This window comes from Alexandromys fortis, unplaced genomic scaffold (genome assembly GCF_014885135.2).
Source record: "Alexandromys fortis isolate MF-2015 unplaced genomic scaffold, M_Fortis_MF-2015_v1.1 scaffold_26, whole genome shotgun sequence".
Classification (NCBI taxonomy): domain Eukaryota; kingdom Metazoa; phylum Chordata; class Mammalia; order Rodentia; family Cricetidae; genus Alexandromys; species Alexandromys fortis.
The window spans coordinates 8,413,440-8,418,387 of NW_026067894.1; the positions used below are offsets into that span (position 1 = coordinate 8,413,440).

At 51.2% G+C, this 4,948-nt stretch overlaps 1 protein-coding gene across 3 annotated transcripts in view; it reads left to right on the forward strand.

Annotated features, from left to right (window-relative positions):
• The first annotated feature begins 352 nt into the window (after positions 1-352).
• Wdtc1 (WD and tetratricopeptide repeats 1) overlaps positions 353-4,948 on the forward strand; it is a 57,309-nt gene continuing 52,713 nt past the window's right edge. The window contains exon 1 of one of the 3 annotated variants that reach the window (XM_050149933.1): positions 353-421. The gene's annotated coding sequence lies outside the window, so the exon portion shown is untranslated. Of the gene's footprint in view, positions 422-648; positions 912-4,948 lie in introns of those variants that run through there. The other 2 variants (XM_050149943.1, XM_050149930.1) reach the window with 2 other exon arrangements.

Sequence of the window (4,948 nt, forward strand, 5' to 3'; positions counted from 1 at the left end):
TCCGGAAAATTCCAGCATGGAATGTGCTGCCTCCCCGAGGGGTGAAGGAATTTCAGGCTGAGGCTCTGGGTGGACTCTGGGTCTTAGCCTAAGGCGTCTACTAATTTACAGGAGCAGAGGCAGTTTTGACGAACTCCTAGAGGGAGCTGTGCTGGACTTAGGGCAAGCATGTGGTATTGGGTCCCAGGAAAGGTGTGCAAGACAGCATTTTATCCTGCAATGGGAAGGGAGGTGCGTCCAGGTAACTAATGGTAACCGGGCGGGGCAAGCTCACGCCGCAGGAGCTCCGCGATGGCGAAAAACTACGGCTCCCATGATACTCCAGGGCTGAGTCCGGCTTTTCCGCCCGCCCACTGGCTGCCGTTCCCGCGAGCGGTGCCGCCGATTGGCCCCGGCGGTGCGGGGGCTTCCCCGCTAGCAGGTTAGTGGGCGCCACCGGCAGCAGACGTTGACCGGGCGCGCGAAGGGGGGGCGGGGAGGATTGGGGCCCGCGCTCACTATTCTGGAAACTGCCGGGCGCCATCGCCGTAGCGTAGCCGGAGACCGCGAGGCGCGGGGCGGGCGCGGAGACTGCGTGGCGCAGGCGCAGTGCGGGGCTTCTCCTGGGTCCCCAGACAGCTGGAGGAGATAAACAGAGGAGGAGGAGGGAGGGGAGTGCGTGTGTGAGAGCGCGCGAGGGAGTGTGAGTGTGTGTGAGCGCGGGTGTGAGGCGGTGCGCAGGGGCGGGCGGAGGCGCTGTCCGGCCCCGGCCAGGCGCCAGGCGAGGAGCATGGGACGAGGCTAGAGCAGCCCGGGTCCCCAGCCCCCTTCCCGGGATCCGCGCCCCTGCTCCCGGGAGAGGGGCCGGGCCCCCGGACCGTCATGGGCTCCTGAAGTTGCGCCGCTGCTGGTCCCGAGAAGAGACCTGACAGGTACGGATCGCCCTCGCCCCATCCCCGCCGCAGGCGCCGAGTCGGGGACGGGCTCAGCAGCCTCAGCACACGGGCCGCTTGCTCTGGGCCGGCTCCCGTGCTGGGGGCCTGAGCCCGACCGTCTCGGGACTTCGGGGTGTCCCGAGAAGGGGGCAGGCCTCGGCAGAGTGGGCCGGGGGTGGTAGGCTTGCAGAGAGCTGGCTGGGAGGTAGGGAGCAGGCAGTAGGGGTCCCGGAGGATCCACCGGGGCAGAGGTGGAAGTCGTCCTATCACGGGACTTTTATTTATTTATTTTTGCGGAGTTTTTGACATCTGATCTGGCGCTGGTCACACTCAGGAAGAAAGGCAGGTGGAAGTTTCAAGAGGTCAATGACCTGACCTGCTCTTTTCGTGTCTCTATCTCTACCTCTCCTCTCTGTTTCCCCCTTGCCCCTTTCCTCTCCCTCCTTCCCCCTCTCCCTCGTGTGTGTGTGTGTGTGTGTGTGTGTGTGTGTGTGTGTGTGTGTGTTCGTTCAGGCTTCTGGCAGCCGCAGATGCCTTCAGTGGCTCATCCTGGCACCAAACTGAACTTTGCCAAGGTGTTTGCATCATCGACTGTAGCGCCCAGTACAAAAGGTCTCTGTTTGGGAGTGGGCTGTTAGTACCCATCTCTAAGGGTAAATAAGTGTAGAGACAGAGAAACTGCGTATCCCAGAACCCCTCTCTGAAAAGCTTTAGTGGAGTTCACCCCCCCCTCTGCCCTCCCCCAATCTGGTGGTTGGAGTCACTCGGTGACTTCTGGTTTGCCCTTCTCTGCAGGTGCATAATCACGACTTCTAGAAAACAGGTGTGAGGGGTTACGACTTGTCTTAGCAGCTGAATGTATTTCTTCCGAAGGTCTCTGATTTTCTGAAATCTCTTGAGCTGTAATGTATTGGTGGAGCAACTTGAAAGTTTTGTTCTCAAGTTTGAGTTTAGAAGCCTGGTGACAGTGGCAGTAGCTTTTCCATTCCGTCCAAGGATGGGGGGGGAGGGGTAATTGGGATAAAGTATCAGGTAAGTGCTCTTTTTGTGTCTGCCTTTTAAAACAAGGTCTGATGGAGCCCAGGCAGGCCTCGAGATCATCATATAGCTCATGCTAGCCAGCTTTAAACTCTTTATCCTCCTGCCTCCACTTCTCAAATATTGTCATTATCTCACTACACTTGGCCCAAGTGTTCCTTCCTTCCTTCCTTCCTTCCTTCCTTCCTTCCTTCCTTCCTTCCTTCCTTCCTTCCTTCCTTCTTTTCTTGGATCTTTGAGACAGGGTTTCTCTGTGTAATAGCCCTGGCTGTTTTCGAATTTGCAGAGATTGCCTCTGCCTCCCAGGTGCTGGGCCCCACCGCCACCTTGTGCCCCACCACCACCTTTCTAAACAAAGCCTGCCAGATCTCTGGGAGTTTGAGGCCAACTGGGGGGATACATAGTGAGACTCCCAGCCTCAAAAAAACAAAAACAAACCCGAGTATAAATAAATGAACAAAGCCTGTAACAGTTTTGAGAAGAAAATGATTCTGGGGTATCTTCTGAGGTAAAGATATTATTTATATTAGCCCTACGCAGGACACAGGTGTGCTCTCTGAGTGGTCAGTCTGTCCTCATGCAGTGAATGAATGAACCCTTTGGACTATTTCTGGTTTGAGTTCTGGCTTATTTTTTCTTGTAGGTCTTTTATCTTATTAAGAATTTAATTTTTGCTGTTGAGTATAATTTTTGCTGTTGTGGGGTTTGTTTTTTTTTTTTTTTTGAGACAGGGTTTTGCAGCTTTGGAACCTGTCCTGGAACTAGCTCTTATAGACCAAGCTGGCCTCAAACTGACAGAGATCCACCTGCCTCTGCCTCCTGAGTGCTGGGATAAAGGCGTGTGCCATCCACTGCCGGGCGTACCCATTTTTTTTTTTTAAGATTTATTTTTTCTTTATATGTTTGAGTCTTTAGCCTGTATGAATGTATGTGCACTGCATGTGTGTGGTGCCCATGGAGTCCAGAAGAGGGTGATGGATCTCCTGGAAGTAGAGCTACAGAGGGTTGTGAGCTGCCATGTGAGTGCTGGGAATTGAACCCCAGTCCTCTGCAAGAGCAGTCAGTGCTTTTAATCATTGAGCCAGAGAGTACCGAGCTGGACTGAATCTGAGGCTTAACAGTTGATTTTTTTTCATTGTTAAGCTGTATTTCATTTTCTCTTTTCTGAGACAGGCTCTTGCTGTTTAGCCCAGATTTACCTGGGCCATGAGCATGCTAGGCACGCCCTCTGTACTGCAAAGCTGTATCACCAATTTTCTGTGTTTCACTTCTTAAGAAAATTCATTATCACTCTGAGAGAGAGGTGTGTGTGCTACACACAGGCATGAAGGTACACACCACTGCTTGAATGTCCTGTCAGTGCGTGAAGCATAGTGATCAGTTCTCTACTGTGGGTTCCTGGGATTAAACTCGGCTTGTCAGACTTGCACAGCAAGCACTTCTGCTCTCCGAGCCTCATTGCTGGCCAGTCAGAAAATCTCGAGATCGGCTCTTGGTCAGTTGCCCCCTCTGGGTTTACTAGTCCATGCAGGCCTCGAACCTGTGCTGTTCCAGCCTCAGCTTTCTAAGGAACACTGGAGTTATAGGCCTGCTTCATCAGGCCCAGCAAGTTGTCTTTCACTGGCGCACTAAAGACAACCCTTTCTGTCACGATTTGGATTAAACCGAATGTAGGTTCATATCCTTCCCTCTTTTCATCTTAGGAGCCCTTACCTTATGCACATCTTATAGAGGAAGTACTACTTTGGGGTTACTTTGGCAGAATAATTCAACAATAGCCTTTTTCCCTCCCAGGTGGTCGGTCACTGAAGGGAAGGGAGCATATATGATATTCTGACCATGATAGCAAGGTTAACAATATTTGGCCAGTTTTGGAATTGTCACAAGTGGCATTTTCCCCCTTTAAACAGAAAAGCCTTATTTTGGGTTTTGGTTTCTGGGTGTTCAGTCATGACTGGCGGGCTCCATGGTGTCAGGAGTAAGTGACGAGGTTTTTTTTTTTACCTCATGGCAAACAGAAAACGGAGCAGAAGGAAGGTGCTAGGTAAAAGGCAACATGCCTACTGCAGGCTTCCACTGACCTCTTTCCTTCGGTTATGCCCCACCCACTTAAGTTTCATCCACCTCCCAAAATAGTGCCACCAGCTGGGGAGGAAGCAGTCAACACAGGAGGCTGTGGGGGCTATTTCTTACTCATAACGATGCACAGACTCATGGCCTTTGTAATGCAAAATTCATTTAGTTCATCTAAAAGAAGTCTTCACATCTCAGCAGGTTCAGAAAGCCCAAGCTCCTGCAGTGCTTGTCTGGCAAGCCCAGATCTCCTCTGACGTCCACATGATGCTCACACTCACACAAATGCACATTAAAAGAATAAAACTGAAAACACTTCTTTTTAAGTTCCAAGTGTCTTCTGAGGCTCAGGACAGACTCTTTTTTCTTTGTTTTCTTTTGTTTTTACCAGACAGGGTTTTTCCTTGCAACTTTGGAGACTGCCCTGGAACTCACTTTATAGACCAGGCTGGCCTTGAACTCAACAGAGATCCTCCATCTCTGCCTTCCAAGTGCTGGGATTAAGGGCATGCGCCACCACTGCCCATCTATTTTTGCCTTATTATGCACATGAAGGCACAGATTTGGAGATTTAAGAGACTTGATTAACCCGAGTGGTGGTGAACACCTTTGATCCCAGCACTCAAGTCAGAGGCCAACCTGGTCTACAGAGCTAGTTTCAGTACAGTCAGGGCTGCACAGGGAAAGGAAACCCTGAGTCGAAAAACAAAATAGAAAACAGAGAAAGAAAGTTTAAATTCACACAGCTGGTTAGAGGAGAGCCTGGAGTGCTCTCTGGCACTGGGCGTCCTCTGTAACTGGTCTAGGAGGAAGAGCTAAAGAGTAGGGCTGAGACTATGGGAGAGGGGCTTTCTCATCATTCTACAAGGTAGACAAACTCTGAGACTTGGCTTCAATTTGTCTTTTTTTTTTTTTTTTTTTTT